Raw genomic sequence first — 23,209 nt, 5'->3', positions numbered from 1 at the left:
TGTATTAGAAAATGATCAAGGTAATGGCATTACATGATAATTAAACTTCCCATCAGTTCACTGGGAGTCACTGAAAAAGGAAGCAGTGAGCCTGTGACTACAAACCCCTTCTACACGTCAAAAGATGAAGCATCTCAAGATATTTCAATGAAGTGTAACCAGGCTTGTAGGAGATTTTTTCACATCACTGATTTCACAGCATCTGTTCAGTTATGTAAGCTGTAAAGGAATGTAACTTCCCTCTAGCTTTCACTTCCTATATTTTGTTACATAATTCGTTTTCTTTAAATCAGTATTAACTTACAGCTAGTATTTATGAGACAAGTAAAAACTAAGCTGGGAAACAAAGCACACCAGCACTAAAAGAAATGAGTTGAACAATTCCACAAGTAGAAATTATTTAGGACCAAATAACCAACTATTGTTGCAGCCTATAAGGGTTTTCTTGCATTCTTTCTACCCTGTATTTCCCAGGCTTCAGGCTTAGGTGCTGTCTAAGCCCCTGTGACTATTGCTCTCAGACTCGAGTTTTAGCTATCATACTGGGCTACAAACACCAGAACCACTCAAGGGAGTTGAAAGTTTACTATACACTCTATCGTACCTTCTCATTCACAAAAACTCTAGTTGGAACAAGCAGAAATGCCATCCTGACCACCTCTGACATTTTTCTGACCCATGAAAACCTCCAAATGAAGGTATATACAGATGAGGCAAAACTTTAAAAGGAGTAGAAGGTGAAAAAAAGCCCTACTTCTAATAAGTTAGCTGTATGGCTTTTGGCAAATATTTAACTCTCTAGGCCTTAGTTTCCCCATATGTAAAAACAGAGAGATTAGAGACGAAAAAGACTACAGAGGAACACATGTATATTCCTTAATTCATACATATTAGACCACTGTTTCAAAAATATTATTGAGGACTTTCACCACCTGTTATAAATGCAATAAAATGTTTATATGCCACCACATAAATATTTTGCCCCACTCCCTGGGAAAAAAAGTCAAACTTTAATCTGGTCAATCATCTACCTTTAAGTGGCAGTTTATGGGAAATATACATGATAGACCAGGTTGAGTGACAGTATGAGGATGAAAACAGCCAGATCTAGGATATGGGAAATTCAACTAGACAAATGACCCAGTCTCCACAACAAACAAATGTCAAAGAAAAAGAGGGGAAGAGAGCCTGCTATATAATAAAAGCCATAAGAAATATCAAATGAAATGAGATATAGTTTAAATCACAATTCAAAGAAACAAGCATGAAAAATAATTTTTTGAGAAAATTAGAAAAATCTGAACATTGAATATTAGGTGATATGTTATATAGCTAAGATATGCTTTAAAATAATTCTGGCTGAGAGAGGGGTGGGATGTGTGAAGTGTGTTCATGTGGGCTTGGTGGGGAGGTAAGGGAAGGAAGAAAAACAAAACTGGCCAAATATTGATAATGGTTGAAGCTAGGTGTTGGGTTGTTGGGTTCATTTTATTATTCTCTTTGAAAATTTTCATAGTAGTAAAAAACAGTATGACTTTCAAATCTATTTACTTTATGTACATTAACCTGATTTATCACTAGGTCTTGTTGAAGAAATGGAATTCTCTGAGCTAAGCACAAAATCTTAAGAAAACAAAAAGACAAAAAAGTAGTTGTTAAAGGCCCAATATAATTATCTAACAAGTGATACATTCTGTATCTATTAAGAAAATAAACCACTGAAACCAATAAAATTAATACACTCAATAAGCCTCAATGATTATCAACACATGGCCCTTTTTTTTTTCACCTAAAACCCCATCCAAAATACCCCCAAACCCTGGTCCCATATTAGAAATGCCTTTTTAAAAGGCTTATTAGTTTAATTTTGAGTTGCCCTAAAAAAAGAATTTTTTTAGTCTTTGGACCAAAAACCATTTCCTGTGCTTAAATACACTTAGCTCTATTCCCCACATTTGACAGGTTCCAGATCATACACATATTGTTAAATAATTTTATATATATATAAAGTTTATATATATATATATATATAATTTAAAACACAAAAAAATCCAGTTACTACCAGATATTAAGATTTATTACAAAACCATAGTAATGTGATGCTGGTCTAGAGGTAAACAAATAACATAATTATAACAGAATAGAAACAGAAAGAGAACCACAGCACATGCAGACTTGCAGTAGGTCAGAGTACATACTGCTGATCAGCTGGTTGTAGGGGGAGAGTATTCAATAAACAGGACTAGTACAACTGTTATTAATATGTAGAAAAATGAAAGTACATATCTGCCTCAAATCAAACATTAAAAATATCAATTCCAGGTACCTTAAGGATTCAAATGTAAAAGTTAAACATTCAGATGAGAGACTATATTCTTTTACTCTGGAGATTGGGAAGAATTTCTTAAATAAGACATAAAAGAAGACATTAAAGGATAAATCTTACTTTCACTAAAATGAATTCCTAACCATCAGTAAGAAAAAAACAAGTAACATAACAGAGAAGTGGACAAAGATATAATAGGCATTTTATTGATGTAAAAATTAGAAGACATTCAACTCTCCTTCTTACCAGGAAAATGCAATTAATATGACAATAAGATTCTATCCTCTCCCAATAGATGGGGAAAAGTCAAGTCTGACAATATCAGATTTGGGCAAGGATGCAGAACAAGAATTCTCACACATGCCAGTAGGATTGTAAATTGGCCCAAGTACTTTAGGAAAACGTTGGTCTTACTAATTAAACTGAACTTGTGCATAATTTACCATCTAGCAATTCTAACTGTATCAGTTTGCTAAGGTTGCCATAACAAAAACACTATAGACTGGGTGGCTTAGACAACAGAAATTTATGTTCTCAGTTTTGAAGGTGATAAGTCCAAGATCAAGGTGTTGGCAGGTTTGTTTTCTTCCAAAGCCCATTTTCTTGCGGTATCTTCACTGGTCTTTCCTCTCTTCATGCACATATCCAGCATCTCTCTATATGTCCTAATCACCTTTTCTTTAAGGACACCAGTCAGACTAGATGAGGGCCACCCCAAAGGTCTCATTTTAACTTAAGTACCTCTTTAAAGACCATATCTCCAAAAGCAGTCACATTCTGAGTTACTGGGGTTATGGCTTCAACATATGAATTTTGGGGAAACATAATTCAGTTCATAACACTACCCCTAGACATATTAGCCAGAGAAAATTTTGCACATGTTTGAGAATGCTGACAACACTTTAATTCATAATAATAAACAATATAGTGGATAATTCAAGTGTGTTGTATTTCTAAAACAAAATATTACAAGGTAGTGAAAAGGAATGAATTATAGCTATGTGCATAAGTTTGGATTACTCTTAGAAACAGTGTTAAATGGGAAGAAAATTAGTTACAAAAGAATACATGCAAAATAACTATATTTATAATAAGGTGGAGAAAAAGCAAAGATACAGTGTATATTTTTGAGATACATCTAGGTAGCCTTATTATAAGTAAAGTAAAGAAAAGTGAGGTAATGAATAGCATAAAATTCAGGATAGTGGTACCCTCTGGAAAGGAAGGAGGGGAAACAAATCTAGAATGAGATACAGGAGACTTAAAAAGTTGTCTTAGTATTCTATTTCTTAATTAGATGTTGGATATATCTGTTAATTTTATTATTCTCCTTTGTTATAATAAAAAATATATTTGATCTCTGTCCCTGGTACAGAGCTCCTAAAATCTGGAATTTCCTGAGTGACAGGAGTGTCTTTTGTCATTTCTGTGTCCCTTTCAACCACACCTGACTTTATGCTAATGAGGTGACTCATGGGGGTTGGGAGATCCTAGATAGCTTCTGTATAGAAGCTGGTCACCAGAAAAACCAACCAAGTGATTGTAGGACTGGAACATTCAAGCCCATCCTCCAATTTCTAGGCAATTATGCCTACTCAGTGAAATCCCATAAAAAGTCCTGAAACAACCAGGCTCAAGAAGCTTTCAGGATGGTGAACAAACCAATGTGCTGGGAAGGTGGCACACCCAGGCCAAGAAGCTCCACACTCCTTGTCCCCCATACTTTGCCCTATGCATCCCTTCCTTTCGGCTATTCTCAATTGTATCCTTTATGATAAAACTGGAACATATATACACACACAATGGAATACTATTAACCCATAAAAATAATGAAATAATGCCATGTACAGTAACATGGATGGCCCTAGAGATTATCATACTAAGTGAAGGAAGTAAGCCAGAAAGAGAAAGACAAATACCATATATCACTTATATGTTGAATCTAAAATATGATACAAATGAAATTATTTACGAAACAGAAACAGACTTACAGACATAGACAAACAAACAAACTTATGGTTACCAAGGAGGAAAGGGGGTGGTGAAGGAGTAAATCAGGAGTTTGGGATTAGCAGATACAAAATATATATAAAATATAAGCAATAAGTTCCTACTGCATAGCACAGGGAACTATATTCAATATCCTATAATAAGCCATAATGGAAAAGAATATGAAAAAGAATTCATATATGTATAACTGAATTATTCTGCTGTAAACCAGACACACAGCATTGTAAATCAACTATACTTCAATTTAAAAAAACACTGAAATAGTCAATACAGCACTTTCCTGAGTTCTGCCAGTCATCCTAGAGAATTATCTAGAGGAGGGAGAAAGCAGTCATGGGAATCCCTGAGTTTGCAGTCAGCTGAACAGAAACGCAGGTAGCTTAGGGATACCTAAAACTTGTGGCTGGTATCTAAAGTGGAGACAGTCTTGCCTTTGACCTGTGGGTCTGCTCTAACTCTGGGTAGTTGAATTACAGGACATCCAGCTGGTGTCAGAGTTTTGCAGTTGGAACTACATATCTTTAAACGGGGTGTGTATGCACATCATATAGAGTCTTTTACTGTAAATTTAATAAGGAAAAATTCAACTACTGTGCACTTAAGAGTCAAAGAAACAAAAACTATGAGGTAAAAAACAGCTACACAAACCTTTAAGCATGGGGGGTAGTAACTAACCATGGGTCTTCGGTATTGAACGAGCCAGGATTGCCTGTATTCAATTTTATCTTTTAGTCTAATAAGGATGATTTCATTAATTTTATAAACAAAACATTATCAATCTGAGTATTTTCTGGCATATTTTCCAAGAACTTACTTAGAATCTTTCACACTTAAAATCGAATTTCATTGTTATTTGTCTCAGTCCTTAAAAAAAAAAAAAACCTGATCAAACTATTCTCAGGTGATATTATAATGACAACCATTTGATTTCCCCAAGTTCAGAATTCAAGACTTTAATAATAACTCATAAAGAAGCTACAATTCATGCAAAAAGAGAAGCTATAATGCTAATTTCATATATACTTGTACAAAATATACATTTAATACAGTCTCAATATGTTTGTCTGAAATTGTTACCAAACAATAAGAATGCAATAATTTTTGAACTAAAAATACGGTCTTTTAACTTCTTTCCTAAGTAGAGTGCTCATTTAAATGTATTTACCTGAAACTAGTTTAAGTTTTTTATATTAAAGCTAGCATTATCTAATAAATCAGCTTTTAATCATAATCATATTTTATCCTACAGAAAAAGGTATTATTTATAAGGTCACTTTAATATGGCAAGTATATGTGTGTATATGATAATTTAATTTATTTTTATCATATATAAATATATATGTACATATTTAGAATCCTAGCTATTTTTTCCCTAAATTATACAAGTCCTTAAGGCTTTCAATCCAGTAAATTTTTAAATGATATACTCACTCATTGTGAATGTTAATAAAAACTGAAAAACTTCTGGAATACTTTCAAGAAGAAAGTAAAATAATTAAAATAACTTGAAATGTCACTGTCTCTTTCTTCCTTCTGTTTGGATAAGTAATAAACTCCTGCAAATTCTATTTCTTCTTCTGCCACAGGTTCATATTGACAGATCATCATAGCATATTTAAGGCAGAAACAAATATGCCCGTTGAAAAAATGTTTTATCAACAACCAGAAATATAAAGCAAATCTTTCCAAACTACATTGATAAAAAACTTTATTCCCAGCAGTAACCTAAGACTCTCAGTAATATTAATAATTGTTCACTAAACTAAAATCTCTACTCTTATAACTCTTAATTGTCCATCCAGAAGAATTGCTGAGGAAAATATACTTGAGTAATCATTCACACACACCTCTCCTGTTTTTGAGTTACTTCTGTCTTCAAGGCAGCATAGATTTTAATCACAAAAGATGCTTTTGATTCTTCTCTAACTTCTTGAATCTATTTAGAAAAATGTGTCAAAAGTTACAGTTCACTTACCCCAGCAGCACCAACAAGAAGGCCTGGAAACAGGGCAAGAGGAAAGCCTAGGAGAATGAGATGGTGGGCGCCAACTTATTCCTGACCCTGAGCACTGCTGCCCTCAACCTGCAGGAGGTGGAGAGTAAGAAGAATGGCTTCAAATGCTTCATCAAGAAAATGTAGGGCAGCACACTGCAGCTCAACCACAAGGCCATTGAGTTCCCACGCAAGCAGGCGACCGGCTTCTAGAAGTATTAGAAGGTGGGCCAGTCCTTCCATTGCCTCAGCCAAGCCTTTGAGTTGGACCAGCAGGCCTTTTTGCCTGGCCTGAATCAGGCCATCACCTTCATGAGAGATGCCTACCATCGGCAACCTCTTCTCGGAGCAGCCCAGACAGGACCTGGACCCAGTCATGCACCTGTTAGCACTGTATCAGGGGCACCTGGCCAATTTCCCTGACATCATCCATGTTCAGAAGGAAGCTCTTACCAGAGTAAAGGAGAGTAGGGGGTCACGTGGAAGAAGGGAAGTTGCAGGTCCAAAAGGCTGATAGCATTCAAGATCTCTGTAACACTATTTCTTTTGCCGCTTTGGCTGAAGTTTACCACTTGCGTCAAATTCAAGTAAGAGACTTTAAATCACAGATGCAGTATTCCTTACAACAACAAATAATACTTTTCCAAAAAGTGATGCAGAAGTCGGAGGAGGCTCTTCACAAATATGACTGGATGTTGGATTGTGGACTTTTTTCAGTTCAAGGATAATTTCTACAGCAGAATAAAAACTGCTATTAAAGAGCTATTGCCAACTATCAGCAGTTTACAAGGGGTTTTCTGTTCAACTGAAACTCAGCTGAATATGTAATTCTGTAGGAAACAGTTAATGTGGTTATATAATAGAAACAGTTCGTTGTAACTAAATTATACTATGTATGCCTACACTACCATTGTAACTTTTGGAATAATGATTATACTATTTGCCTTATTGCTTTTTGATGTATTGGCATTTTAGTGCATACTTTGTAGACCTCAAAACCTATGAAGGGTTTCAAAGAAGCTAGCTGGATAAAAGCCCACTGTGGGTGCCTTTTTACTCTCATAGGTTGGGATTACCTAAATTCAGCCTATTCTCTGTTTACAAACTCCAACTAGAGCAGCTATGTGACTTTGTGCCTTTGGACACTTGGTTTTTCATTTCTCCATCCTGCCCCCACTCCTTTTTTAAAAAGTAACCACAACTTTTCTTTTGAAAGAGTGAAAGGCCAGTGCACAGAATGACAAACCGCCGGGAACCTCCTACTGGCGCTGGGGTGGGCTGGGAGGGTGGGCTGTCATCAGCTCGCCTAGCAAGTTTGGTCTCCTGATAAATGCTGGTGAGCACGGCAGAGGGAGACTCATGCCCATCTTTGAATATGGTGTCTGTTAAGGAAGTAAACGGTGCCACTCTGTTCCCTTAGATGCTACAGTAGCATAACCTTTTCACTCAAGTGTCCTGGCAACTTGGCCCTGAGAGTAACTGAACATGTTTTATAACCCAGAGAAGAAGTCTAATCAGTCAGGGACACAAGCACAGAGTCAGTGGTGACACACGCTCGAGTTTAGTTCTTGGGACGGTTTTCTTTATCTTTCATTCTTTTCTTTTCCTTTCTTTTCTTTTTTTTAGCTGGAAGATTTTCTTTTAATATTTAGTGTGTTTTTTTTAATGGATTTACACTGTTAACTGATTGAGACTCCACTGTGATTCACTCATTTACTTAATCAAAAACTTTTCAGGCATGTCTGTAAAATTCAGTGTTTTACCTGATGAAAAGTAGTGTTGGTTGACCTAAGGAGACCAGAAATAATTTCTACTATTCTAAATGCTGGCAGAAAAAAAGTAATTTTTTTTAAAGTATTGATAAGCCCCCAGGACATTTAACCTTAAAAATTATTTTAAATATATTCTTTTATTATTATAAGGGAAATACAAATGGCTGATAAATACCAAAAAAATTCAAAAGCAGCTTAATTTATAAAGCACAATGAAATTCTGGTTTGAAACACCAAAATCTCAATGTTTTTATAGTTGCTGAGCTCAATAGCGTGATTCTTGAGCTTGCAGATTTAAAAACTGTCACTGAAAGGTTAGAGTACCTACTGTTTTTGATACAGTCAAACTTACGCCGCCTCAGAAATCCATGGGTATTGAAATGGTAACACGGAAGTAAAGAGGTCAGTTTGAAATGCTGGTGAGTCACACTGATTAAAGAAAAGGGTCAATTTGCAGGTAGTCATACAAAGAGAAGGTTATTGAAGTAATTACTCAACAGCATATTTACTTTAAAAAGTAATTTCACATGAGTTGAATTTTTAAGATCAAACTATAATAATTTTGATCAAAATTTTATACCTTAGGTAACTTAGAGCCAGATTTAACATCATGTGGCCTTGTCTCTACTATTGACATGTGGAACTGTAATCAAATACACTGTGCTCTAAAAGTAAATTTCTCCTGTTGATTGCAAAATACAGTTCTATAAACAAAACCCATGTGTGTGTGTGTATATATATATATATATATATACACACACACATAGAGAGAGAGAGAAATGTTAATTTTATTGCATAAGTTTGGATATTATAATTATAGCATTTAAGTTTGAGTCTATTGGACAAATAAGCACTATGCTTTTCACATGATTTGAAAATCAGTTTTATATGCCTCATGTTTTGATGATGATTTGACTTGAGGAAAATCACTAAACTTGTGTGATAGTAGCATGGAAATTATCTGAGGTGTCTTGTATGATAATGATTTGGCTAGGTGGACATAGCCTAAGTTATAAAAACTAAAGATTAAAGAACAAAGAAGTATAAGTTCATGCTGCCTATTTAGAAGAGAATTTTCATTTTTTTTATAACTGTATAACGTTATAAAGCCATTGATTCATAAGGGGGTTAAGTTAATTCTGTGGGGTAGGACACCAGAATTATTAGTGTTAATTTTCATCTAAGATCTTTATTTCTCTAATGTTCTTGGTCCTATTGAAACATTTCAGTATACAAACACACTGCAGTGTTAATACCCAAGAGAAAAGCCATCATAATGTGTATGCTGGTTATAATGATCAGAAGGGTACAATTTTTAAAAATAAACTGTCATGTCCTTTTTCAAAAAAAGAAAAAAATAGTTTTTAAAAAGTGGTCTCAATTCAATACTGCCTTTTATAATTGAGGCTTCCTATACACAGCAATTTCTTTTCAATATATATGCTATCATTCTAACTCCTATTCCCAAACCATTACGGATTTTACTTACAATTTTTCTCATCTATCAAAAAATCCCCGCAATTATTTTCTAGTTCTTTCCAATCCCCCTTAAAAAAAAAAAAACTCTCATACTCTGCTGATGGGAGCACAGAATAAAACACTCTTTAAAGGCCACTGTCAATATTAATCATATTTACAAAATATTTCCTCTTTAATCCAGCAATTCTCTTCAGAGATTCTGACAGTTACCCCTGCAAAGGTAAGAAATGACATACATTCATTAAAGCATTGTTCCTAGCATCCAAAGACTGGAAATAACACAAGTGTCCATCTATAGGGGACTGGCTAAAAATTGGACTATATCCACAACATGGAATATATGACAGCTGGAGAAAAAAAAAGAATGTGGATGTTTAATTAAATGGTGATAAGGAAGAATATCCAGAATATACTGTAAAGTGGAAAAAGTAAAGTGCAGAACAATGCACAGAATACTGAAGGAGGAATGAAGGGAAATAAGAATTATATTTGCATTTGTTTGTATCTGGTTGAAGACCAAAAGGATGAACAAGAAACTAATCAAAAATGTTTACATGTAGAAGACTATGAGGAACAGTTACTGGATGGGGAGTGATCATCTCAGTGCATTTCTTTTTATGTAGTTTGAGCCATGTAAAACAAGTATTTACTAATAAAAAAATAGTTTTAAAAAATCCAGTAGGAGAAGCAAAAAAAAAATTTTAAGTGACCATTTCCTTTTTTAGTTTTGTTTTTTTGGGGGGTGGTAGTAATTAGGTTTATTTATTTATTTATTTTTAGTGGAGGTACTGAAGACTTAATCCAGGACCTCATGCATGCTAAGCATGCACTCGACCACCGAGCCATACCCTCCCCACCATAAAATGGTTTTTAAAAATCTTTTTGTAATCTGCAAGTAAAAAAGGCAGTAGTTTGAATGCTGACAGTCATGTGAAGTCTTAGAGTTGAAATGAAAACTTCTCTATTTCTTATACTAAATTATAATAAAAGGCAATAAATACAGGTTATCCCTTATCTGAAAGCAGAATGTTTCTATGAAACCTTTCGTAAGCCAAAATGGCATAAAATGAAGAAGCAATTACCATTCATTTATATGGATACATTTTGAGCATTCCCAGATCCAAAAATTAACCTACCAAATCATACCAAATAACACATAAAACCTAAAATAATACTAACGTATGATAAAAGCAAGAATGATATGATAAATACACAGCCTATATAAAGTAGAAATAGTGTACAATAAGGTGTAGTTTTGTTAGAGCAAGCAGGTAGCTAGATATGAGCAGAGAAAGGGGGACAAGGGCCAAATGGCAGAAAACCATTTAAAACAGGATCCTCTGGACTGATAACAAACCATACATTCTGGGTTGACAAGTGTCCTGGAGGCAGAGGGTGGGACAAGACAGGAATCCCTACCATTTGAATGTAACCTTTTGATCATTATGCCTCAGTGTTGAAGGCTGAGGTTTGACATTTGCTGTGGCTAATGTGGAAGGCTTGAAATTTGACAGCATGCTTGACTCATGTATTTTTCTATCATACAATTCTTCACAGGCACTCAAAACATCCTGCAAACCTGCCCTAAACTTAAGTGTCCTTTCAAAATTAAAGTCATACTTTTCTGCAACCAGTGCAGTGCTGTCAATTGTAGTGAAACTCTGTCTCATGCAAGTGAGTTGCGTTCAGTTCCTGGAGGTCTTCACTTTTGGGCTGTTCACTACTATGTTCAGTTTCAATTAATATTTAATTAGTATTCTTTCCTCTTGCAATTGCATCAGCTCTTCGTCTGTCAGTTCTTGGTTATGGGATGCCAAAACCTCTTCAACATCACCTATATTTGCTTATACAAATAACCACCTTCTGTAATTATTTTCTTCCGTTCTTCTGGTAGCTTTTTGGCAGCTTCAGTATCAACTGAAGCACTCTCTCCAGTAACCTTTAAGCCATGAAGCTGCTCTTGCCTCAAAAACTGATCAAACCACCCATGACTACCTTTAAATTCCACTTTCAAAACATTTTCATCGCCATAGTCCAGTGCTTTCTGTTTCAGCTCATTAGACTGACCAATTTCTGCTTAAGTATAAGATAACTTGAATACTATGCTTTGTACACTCATCAATCCACTTAAGCAATAAACTTTCCACTTTATCCCTAGCTGAATGCCAACCAAGAGACCACTCTGCTACTAGCAGAAGGCAGTAATAACTTTGGCAGCTTTCACTCTGTACGGAAATAGTGGTCCCAAGCAAGTTAAACTCACAAAATGTCCATTTCCTTCACCCTGATCAAAACATTTAAAAATTACATCATTTTATGTTAAGCTTTTCTGATACTTTGGACACATCATGCCATCAGATGCACAAAATGAATCAAAATGAAACACGATGCTCACAGACCCAGTTTCAGGCTTTGGGAGCTTGGTGCTTAGATGCTGAGCGTGGTTCCAGGGAAGGAACTTGGTGGTGCCACTCTGGCTGCGCATGGCCTCTGACCGCTCCCTGCAAAACAACCACTGAACACTGTTTGCCAAGTATTTTTGCTTTCCGTCTTTTTTGGTAAAAGTGAAAATCCTCTTCAGATTTCCTTCTGTTATCAAAAACAGATACAAATACAGATGTGTCCTAAAAGCGAAGTGGCGTAAAGTGAAATTTTGAAAAGAGAATACCTGTATATCGACCTGAAAAATAGTTGGTTTGTAACAAAAATGAACTTCTTTGCACTGACTTAGTTTGTTACTAAGAAATGTGTTTTGTTAAACTCATTACAGGGCAGAAATGAAAACATATATTTAATATATTTCTTAAATTTATTTAATGAAATGCATATTTTTGTTAAAAATGGGTGAACTGCTAACCTAAGGAGACAAGAGCCTACTGCGATTATTAAATACAATTTGGTTCTCCAAATAAGTAAACAAGGTAAAATGATATTAGATGTCAAAAATCTCTATAAACCTTAGAAAGGTGACACAGTTAGAGCGGGCTCCCGGGTGCACGAGCGGGGCCGGGAAGGGGCGGCGGCGGAGGCCGGGGGCCGCGCTCACCGAGAGGTAGGTGCGGCTCAGCACGGTTCGGGTGCGGCTGCTGCGCCAGCTGGAAGGCCTCCTTAATCGACAGCAGCTTCTTTTCCGCCCCCATGGCGCCAGGACACATGCGGGACGAACCCTGTCGGCGCTCAGCTGCGGCGGGCCGGGCCGACCACGCTCAGTGTCTCTAGAGCCTCCCGTCAGCGGGCAGCGGAGGGCGTCGTTACCGCCAGAGCGTTCAAATAACTCCCGCGGGAGAAGGAAACACCGCGAGATGGCCGCGGGGGCAGGGGCAGCTCCCGGCTTCGCGCATGCGCAGAAGGCCGATTCGGCCCTTTCCCGGCTGGTCGTGGGATTTCCGTGGGTGCCGGGGTTAGGCCTGAAGTGGTGTTGTGTAGGGAATGGGGGGTGGGGGGAAACTGAACCGCCGGTCCGCAGGCGAGGGGCGAGGTTCGTGGCCCTGGGCTGGAGGTGAGAAGGAAGAAAGGCAACTTCTGGTGGGAGTGGACCAAAGTCCGCTAAAGGGAGGCATTCAGGGGTTCGCTGGAGGGAGGCACGTTTCGGTTCTGCTCAGGGAACTAAAGGATGTCTCCCCGGGGAAGGGTTTGTGATCCAGGATCTGAGGGGAGATATAGTCTGTGTCAGCTGAAAGGGTCAGGCTGAGGTTCTTAGGCCTATTTAGGTCGCTAGAGGGCTTGAGGAAACAGTCAGGAATCTCCTGGGAAGAGGGTTACATTCTAATCTACCTAAATCTCATACCTGCAAGTTCCGACCCTGAAGGCCTAAGTACTAATGACAAGGAAACAAAGGAGAGGGCGAGAGATAGAAGGTAATTTTAAGTTATTGGTTACGAGACAGATTTGCAGGACCTTCAGAAAGGAATCAAGCCTTAACCGTCCCTTAAAAAAAAAATGAATATTTTAGACAGACAAAAGGTAGAAATAAAAATATAACTAGCATTTGTGTATTCACCTAACAGGAGGAATAGTTATATAATTGAAGTCCTTTGTCTTCTCCGCCCGATCCCATTCTGTTCCCCCTTGCCCAAGGTAACCACCCTCCCCTTTCAGCGCCTTTGATTACATATGTAGTGCTGTTTTGCATAGTTCTGACAACCAGAGATGTGTATATTCTTTGGCAGCTTTCTCTAACTTGGTGTAAGATTTCTCAGGGTTATGTAACTAGTTCATTCATTGTAACAGCTGAACAGGTATTCCCTTATAGGAATATATATCACTGTTTATCCATTTTCTTGCTTTATGTCCCCAGTGCCTGACACATTGTAAATACACAAATGTTGGTTGAATGGATGAATGCTGTAGCATCTGAGATAAATAATGAAGAATGAGTAGAATGTCAAATGACTTAAGAAGGCAAAAAGAGTATTTCAGGCAAAGAGAATACCAGTCAGAACAAAAGCAGAAAGTGCATGAGGTTTTTCAAGAACCTCCACAGTCTTAGAGCTTAAAATGTAGAATTGCATGGAGATAGAGGATGAAGGAGAAACTGAGAGAAATAGGATGAGGCTTGAATTTAAAGGCTATTATCTTGAGTAGATTACACTAGCCCAGAGCCATTAGAGGTTTCTCAGTTATGAGGAAACTGATCAGAGCTGTATTTTTAGAAGGTAATACTCATAGCACCATGGAGATATGTCTAAGAAGTACAAATTAGGGAACGTGGCAGGGAATTAAAGACCACCTATCAAGCATAACAATGATCATTGCATTAAGCGTGTAAGGCAATCATGCAGACTTGCTCAAGACCCTGAAACATTTTCCCAGTCCATTCATGTCTAGAAAAGTGACAAGTACTTGTCACTTTTCTAGACAACTGTTTCACACCTTCTGTCAAGCTGGCCACATTTTTTACTTCAGACTCCCAGTTAGCTGCTACCTTGCAACCTCTTTCAGCTAGAAAAGGACTTCCCTGTGCTTTCATCCCCACGTCTACCAGATCTTTCCTAATACTCTGTGTCCACTATTACTGTAGGTTAATTGTGTGATTTAGGAGAGGGAGACTAGGCCCTTTAAGAAAACTTTTTTTAATACAACAGTCTGAAGCATAGACAATTATAAACTCAAGAAAGATTGGATTGAAATGGGAATAGTAAAAATACAAAAGAACAGAATGATTTAAAGGTAATTGTTTTTGCCTAAAAGAATACTTAGTATTTCATACCTATAGTAATATAAATACCATTTTTCATGTGAATTTCTTATTTTCAGGTAGATTTAAGTGTTAGTCTTTATAAGCTAAACCTAAATATAGTTTACATTTCTGTTTTTATAGGACCATTATTTCTACTGCTTAACATTGTAAGCATTTTATTTTGAAATAGGATTTTGCTGATGATCGAATTTTAAAGAATATGTTTTACTAACCTTTGTCTTACATATAGCCAAATTGTTCAAATATAGTTTGGTCACTTATTTTTTACTGACTAATAAAAATAGAATGTTCATGGTACAGTTTACTACAGGTGTCATTCATTCTCTCTTATCTTTCAGATACATTTATTAATGTATGACAAACACTATTCTAGAAACAGGTGGATAAAAAGATTCATTAATGGAAAGTCGCTAACCTGAAATCATATCACATGACTATATTAATGCACCTTGGTATACAAGAAATTTTAACTACAAGTGTTTGGTTACCTTAATTGAAATTCTCTCCTAAAGAAAGGCTAAGCTAGATGCACAGCTGATTAAAGAGCATTATTGCTCTGAAATGTGGTTAACCTCAATGCATACATCTTAAGCAGCTGTGCACACATCTATAGATTTGTGAAGTTTGGGCCAGAAGGACTCTGTCCCAGCAGAACCCACCTGGGTTATGGAATTACACATGTACTTACTCATGTTAATGTATGTATAGGCCCTGATTTACATTGAGTTTTAATTGAGAATATCTCTGTTTAAAGTTCCAAAACTTACGTTTAGACCAAAAACCTCAGGTTTGAACCTACTCCCAAACTCCTGTGACTTCCCAGTAAGGCACCTTTCAGAGACAAAGGTAATGAAAAGAGGGCAAACGAAAGACTTTGCAGCATGTTTTGTCTAACGCCACCTTTCTTTAGCTACACAGGTGAATATCTATAAAACATCTGGAGAGGGGCGGCATATAGGATAAAATTGTAGTGGTTTGAGATTTCTTGTGGGGGAGAAGCATTAAAAACAAATGAGCATCCTTAACTATGACAGGAAGAATCAATAAATGTTCTCTTTCACTTATTAAGAGCAGTTATATGTGAGTCAGATTGCTTCAAGTCTACTGTGAATTGCCCTCCAACTGTTCTGATTCATTGAAAAGATCTATGTGCGGTTGCTTTTCCAGCAAGTTAGTTCTGGTTTAATACATTGACACTGTCCACTATGCTCTGACATCCCAGAGGAATCTGCCATTAACTCTTTAGTTTAGTCCTACTAACGACTTTGGCAGACAGGCCATAAGAAGACCTCCAAAGAAAAGCATTGCCTCTTTCTCAGACCAACTTGAAATACTTAGGACATGTCATCTTTTAAGGAAACATCTAATGAAGATTAAGTCAAAGGCACCAGACCCAGAATTCTCTCCCATATGCACAGTTTTTAAAGTATAACCACGTACTATGTACAGTCGCTCTCTAGCAACTGATCATAATTTAAGGATTTATGATAAGTTGATATTTTTAAGCCCCTCCTAAGGCAACCAACACCTAAAAATGACACCACCCTAATGAATAAACCGTGACCTCTGCCCCTATTTTTAGCTCTTCCTGATGACCAGCCCTTTATATTACTAGACAGAAAACTATGCCAAGAGATTGCTAGTCTAAAAACAGGGTTATGTATTTTGCTGTCTTGCATACTACAACTTAATCCTTCTCCCTGTAGTGGTAGTTTTCTCAGATGGCACCTGCTGGCATATCCCTGTATCTGCATTCCAACAACATTGCTCTGGGGTGCGCTTTAAAGCTTTTAGAGTTTCAAGTAAAGTTTCTGCCCTTAAATTTAACATTTAACATTTGTCAATGCCAAACTAACCAGATAGGAAAATATTATCTTGACAGTTTCCCACATTATTCTTTCTCACTGGATTGTGCTAAATTGAATAATCCATCTCACCAGCCACCTTTATCCCTGACTATTCAGGTGTATACCCTCAGTTCTGACTTGGTTCTGTTTTCTGACAGTTCTTATCAGAGATACCAACAGGGTAACTCATTACCAGAGTAAGGCTGTCACAACTTATAAAATCTAAGTGCAATCCCTTTGGCATTATTTGAAGCCTGTCAGTGTGAATGAATTACATTAACAAAAGTTGGCACTGTTGCAAAAAAAAAAAAAATCGAGCAACATCTATGCTATGTCTAGAAAGCATGTGTGCGCATGGTTTTGGCAAGCTCTAATAACAAAAAGATACACAAACTTTGCAGAGATCCTTGGTAAAAATGTAATGTACATATAATATAGCAATCAGGGGCCTTAGTATTTACCTAAAGGAGTTGAAAACTTTTGTCCACACAAAAACGTGCAACCAATGTTTATAGCAGCTTTATTCATAGTTGCCAAAATTTGGAAGCAACCAAGATGTCTTTCAATAGATGAATGGATAAACTGTGTTACAGCCAGACAATGAAATATTTTTCAGTGCTAAAAAGAAATGAGCTATCAAGCCATGAAAATACATGGAGGAACCTTAAATGCATGTTACTAAGTAAAAGAATCCTATCTGAAAAATCTGTATACTATGTAATTCCAACAGTATGACATTCTGGAAAAGGCAAAACGAGCTGAGCTGATTTAAAAAAAAAAAAATCAATGGCTGCCAGAGATTGGGGGGATGGAGGAAGGCAAGGATGACTAGGCAGAGCAAAGGATTTTTAGGGCAGTGAAAATACTCTGATACCATGATGATGGATACATGTCATTATACACTTGTCAAAACCCATAGAATGTACACCATCAAGAGTGAATCCTAATACAAATTTTGATTATGATGTGTCAGTGTAGGTTTATCAGTTGTAACAAATGTCCACTTTGGTGGACGGTGTTGATAACAGAGAAGACCATGCATATGTGGGGGCAGGAAATATATGGGAAACCTCTACCTTTTGTTCAATTTTGCTATGAACCTAAGTTGTTCTTTTAAAAAGTTTATTAAATTAAAAAATGCATTATACATGGTATACTGTAAGTCTCCTTCAAGTTTACAGTTAAGAGTAAAGCCCATATAAATATAATTAATGAAGTCTCAAGGAACAATCTCACCAAGGCTATGGCTTCCTCCCTCTGGCAACATCTTTCTTGTTTCAAGGTCATTATGCCTTATGATGGCTCTTTCAAAGGCTGTCTTTATTATTAAAAGACTAGCCTCCACATAAATACAGTGGTGACAGGCTGATGAAAATTGATGGCATGCAGATAATTTGTAGGACAGTTTTGAGTGCTGCCTAGTATTATCGAAACCGATACTTATTTATGTACTGTACTCTGTTCACTCATGGAGGAAGGATGGGTGATAGCTAGAATGAAAAATATTTAATATATCCCCAAAACTGAGGGATTCCAATCTTCTTATCAAGTGATTGGGGGAATTTATGCGCCAGGCAAGTAATAAAAGTAATCTCAAGATATGGGTGTTTCAGCTTCAACACTGACTTCCTAGAAGAACTCATGGAAGGCAAAATCTGTTCTAAAAAATAACAGACCTTATGGGGAAAATAGGATTAGGGCCAAACCGTACCACTTTATAACCAGAGCAATAACAAAATAAAAATGGTTTACCCAGGATTTGTTTTAATCAGGTGTGATAATACACACAGACACAGAAATGGCTCTCATGAAGCAGGTGGTTTTTATACTTACCCCTAGATACAGGAGGAAGAGCGTGCCATTGCCACGCCACACAGCGGAGGACGGGGGGCACGCTGGGGAGCCCCAGGATTGGGCAGGAGGGAGAGGGAGCGGAAGGGGAACTGTGGAAAAGCCTGTATCTGGGTTTTCTGGGGAGAGAATTGGCCAGACCCAGCAAACAGGTTTCAGATTGGCTTTTTGAATAATTTCACTGGGCTTCGGGGCATGGGGGCTGTGCCTAGTTACCTGGTGCCTGGCCCCAGGGTGACCAGGGCAGGGGAATACCTGTGGTTTGAACACTGTGTTCCTGGGCTGTGTTTACTATCAGTCAAGTGGTTTGCCCTTAGGAATTAGCTAACCTTGGAAGGAACAGTCCCTCTCTGTTTAGTGAGAACTCAGATGCCAGAGCATCAAGAATACAGAAAATAAGGAAATACAGTTAGCTCAAGTAGTCCTAATAAAAGTATTGACATCGTTAAGACCTTTAATTTCTAATAAACACTACGGTAAATGTAAGACCTGTCTCCTCCCACAAACGGCATAACTTGATGGAGAGGTTTGTAAGGAAGTGCTGTGTTTCATGCTGACAGGTTCAGAGAGCAGTGCAGTAAGTACTTCCACGAGGCGCATGGCCAAACTTGAGGAAGTACATACAGCGAGTGAGCCGTGCTTCTCCTTGGTGTGCTGGATTTAGTTTTGTCAGCGTAATTTACAACTCCTGAAGCCGACTTCTGGGTCTGACTGACATCATTTTTTCTATCTACCAATCTTGGCCGAGGGGGTTTTGCTGGGAGCCATTCCACCAATGTCGATGGCCCTTGACAAAGTCGGGGCAAAATGGTCGTGCGGATGGCAAAGCAGTCGCCACTCTGGAAAATACTAGCATTTCCTTCTGTTGTTCATAGGGCCTATAATTGGATTGGGGATATCTTTGGGATACATGGGCTTTTTGAAAACTGTACAGGATGATTCTCAACCTGGGGAAATAATAGGGGCTATGATGATGACTGTGCAGGGCACATTAAGTACTTGGGAACAAATCAAAAGATCAGGGCCCCCATGGTGTGTCATGCCTTACGCCTTAAAGACAATGTGTGCCGCCAGCTCTGTAAAAAACATAAGATGGATATCTATAGCTTTCCTTGTAGGTAATAAGAACAATAATCAGCCCACTGTTTGGGTTCCAGGCGCCAGTTGGCTGGGACCTTTGTGACCTTTTCTTTTTGTGCTTGTTTTTATGAAATAGTCTTCAGTTAAATAGAATTGAAAATAGGTTGAAAGGTAATGATTAACTAGGTAGAGGGCTAGGAGGATAATTTAAGAAATCATAAGGGTGATGACGTTCAGCCAAGTCGAAAAAGGCCCATGACCACATCTGGGTATAGAAAATAGGTCAACAATGTAAACAATGAAGGTGTAAGAATCAACTTGGCCACAACGTGAAATCACCTGTCTGATAAAATTGTATAAATACCACAAATAAAGACAGCCTTGCAGAGTTGCCTGCATGGTGATCAAACCTTGACTGGCTCTCTCACTCTTTCGCCAACGCCGTCCATCCGTGGGTGCTCCTGGCCCTGCTGGAACGGGACTCCGGCAGGGTTTGGCTTAGAGAAACAGGCCTAAGCCTATATGACGTGGTGTTGAGGACGCTGCAGGCTTTTTGCTTCAGCACCCATGACCTTGGATATTGTAAAAGCCTCTAAAGCTGGCAATAACATTGCTCTGTGTTGTCATGCTTAATGTCATATCTCTGGTCTTATTCCCAGGTCAAGGATGCATTCCAAGAAAATTTAAAAAATATGTCACCAGCTCCAACCTTATAGCTGACCTAACCATGGAAAACCTCATTGGATCCTCTCTAGATCAGACCATAACTGGCACTCTTAAAAATCCTCCCCATCAAAAAGTATCAGGGATGAAAATCTGAGATATATATACCTTCCACTTCAAGAAATTTCCTGTATCAGCCAACAGTTTCGCAAGTCAGCTGGTTTCTTTGATCATCAAACTGACATAGTCAAGCTACCAACACAACAGAGGAAAACATGTCTGTATGAGTGTTCTTCACATTATGCGTGTGACCCATTTAGTAGGTCATGTGATCAATTTTGTGAGTCACGACGAACATTTTGTTGAGACAAAATAAAATATAAAATATCAGAATGAATATTCTCTGCATGAATCCTTTGCCAGAATTGTGCACATTGCAAGGAATACTAAGATCAGTTCCACTATGAGGAAAGATTTGGTCGAGGTGATATGATGCCCAAGAAATGTTTTTTTCAGTCATTTGTCCACTGATGTCTTGTTTGGTTTTCATAATAACAAGGTCAATGTGCAGTCTAGTTTTTTATCACCATGACTTGCAACCGGATGAAAGTCTGAGATGTTCAACTGAGATTCAGTTGTAAACTGCATTTTTTAGAAAGATGTTATCCAGGCTATAGATAAATAAATAAATAAATAAATAAATTTGAGTTAGTGGCAATTAAAACATTTTTTCAAAATTGCTTTTAAAATGGATCATTTCTTTTTTAAAAGAAAGAGGAGTAATGAAGCGAAATATACAGAAGCATATTCAAGTTCAACTGCTGGGCCTGCAAGTGTGAATAGTGACCATACTGAGAAAAATATCGACTCTAATCTGCAAACGTCAACTTTGTTTGAGCCACATTTCAAAAAGAAAAAAATAAGTGCAAAACGTTATAATGGAGATTATTTAAAGCATGGTTTTATCAAACGTGAAAAACCTTTTGAAAATGACAGACCTCAGTGTGTTATTTGTAATAACATTCTTGCAAATGAAAGCTTAAACCTTTGAAATTAAAAAGACACTTAGAAACCCAGCATGCTGAACTTCTTGATAAGTCTCTTGAATATTTTCAAAGAAAGAAAAAAGATGTGAAGTTGTCAACGCCATTTCTTAGTTGTCCCACTGCTGTCAGTTAGAAAGCCTTATTATCGTCATATTTAGTTGCATATCGGGTGGCAAAAGAGAAAATGTCTCACACAGCTGCTGAAAAAATTATTCTTCCAGCATGTCTGGATATGGTGCATACAATTTTTAATGATAAATCAGCCAATAAGTTAAAAACTATACCTAGTGACCACACAGTATCTCTTCAAATATGTACGATTGCAGAACATTTGGAAACAATGCTTATTACTCGGTTACAGTCTGGTATAGATTTTGCAGTCCAGCTTGATGAAAGCACTGATATTGGAAGCACTGATATTGGAAAGCACGACACTTTTAGTCTATGTCAGATACATGTGGGAAGATGATTTTATGGAGGATTTTTTGTGTTGTTTAAATTTAACCTCACACCTAAGTGGATTAGATATTTTTACAGAATTAGAAAAGTGCATTGTTGGTCAATATAAATTAAACTGGAGAAACTGCAAAGGAATTATAAGTGACGGAACAGCAAACGTAACTGGAAAACAGAGCAGAGTAATTAAGAAATTGCTAGAAGTCACTAATAATAGCGCTGTGTGGAATCACTGTTTTATACATCGTGAAGCTTTAGCATCCAGAGAAATTCCACAGAATCTCATGGAAGTATTGAAAAATGCAGTGAAAGTTGTTAATTTTATTAAAGGAAGTTCACTGAAAAGCTGACTTCTTGAAATATTTTGTTTCGAGATTGGAGCTAATCATACCCACTTGCTGTATCATGCCAAAGCTCGCTGATTATCTCAAGGGAGAATACTAAGCAGGGTTTTTGAACTCAGGAATGAGACCCACGTGTTTCTCATTGAAAATCAATCTCATGTGGCAACTATTTTTGAAGATGATATTTGGGTAATGAAACTGGCATATTTAACTGATATTTTTGGCATTCTGAATGAACTAAGTTTAAAACTGCAAGGCAAAAACAGTGATATTTTCCACCATGTCAAACGTATCCAAGGATTCTGAAAGACATTACTGTTGTGGCAAGCAAGGCTTAAGAGCCATCATCCTAGCTACTACAAGTTTCCAAGATTTTTGCAGCACATTGAAGAGAATATTATTAACGAACACATTTTGGAAGAAATAAAATTAGAGATGTTGTTGCATCTCCCTTCCCTGTCTCAAACTTTTAATCATTTCTTCCCAGAAGAGAAATTTGAAACATTAAGAGAAAACTGTTGGGTAAAAGATCCATTTGCTTTCTAAAACCCAGAATCAATAATTGAGTTAAACTTGTTGCCTGAAGAAGAGAATGAATTATTGCAGCTCAGTCCTTCATATGCACTGAAGAATGATTATGAGACATTAAGTTTACCAGCTTTCTGGATTAAGATAAAGGAAGACTTTCCTTTGCTAAGTAGAAAGAGCATCTTGCTATTATGACCATTCACAACAACTAGTTTGTGTGAACTGGGGTTTTCAGTCTTAACCCAGTTAAAGACAAAAGAAAGGAATGGATTGAATGGCACAGCCGACATGTGAGTAGCGTTATCCTCCTGTGTTCCAGACTGGGATGAACTTGTCAAGAGGCAAGCACCCCCATCACGTTAAATAAATCTTACCTGGCTTTTGTTTTTGCATTTCTTATTTTCTGATATTTTCTGTGTAGTATTTAATTGTTGTGATAAATTTTTGTTTTTGTTTTTGCTATATTTGAGTATGAATAAAATCATTATGTACTTTTATGTTCATTGAACAAAAATTTAATGAACTTCTATTAGAGCTCAGCAACCGTTCTGAGACATTTAGGATACAAAGTGAAGGAAACAGATCATTCTCTAGGGGGCTTATGTTCTGACAAG

General features: G+C 37.2%; 2 long non-coding RNA genes across 2 annotated transcripts in view; one reads left to right on the top strand and one right to left on the bottom strand.

Moving 5' to 3' along the window:
* LOC140688028 (uncharacterized) overlaps positions 1-12,825 on the bottom strand; it is a 31,535-nt gene extending 18,710 nt beyond the window's left edge. The window contains exon 1 of the long non-coding RNA XR_012062690.1: positions 12,627-12,825. This is a non-coding gene — a long non-coding RNA (uncharacterized lncRNA). The remainder of the gene's footprint in view (positions 1-12,626) is intronic.
* A 132-nt stretch (positions 12,826-12,957) lies between these two features.
* LOC140688026 (uncharacterized) lies at positions 12,958-22,987 on the top strand. Its single transcript, XR_012062689.1, has 2 exons — positions 12,958-13,079; positions 20,218-22,987. It is a non-coding gene; the product is annotated as an uncharacterized lncRNA (long non-coding RNA).
* The last annotated feature ends 222 nt before the right edge of the window (positions 22,988-23,209 follow it).

This window comes from Vicugna pacos, chromosome 2, assembly GCF_048564905.1.
Source record: "Vicugna pacos chromosome 2, VicPac4, whole genome shotgun sequence".
NCBI lineage: Eukaryota > Metazoa > Chordata > Mammalia > Artiodactyla > Camelidae > Vicugna > Vicugna pacos.
The sequence above is the reverse complement of the archived record's forward strand: the minus strand, read 5'-3'. Positions and strand labels throughout refer to the sequence as shown.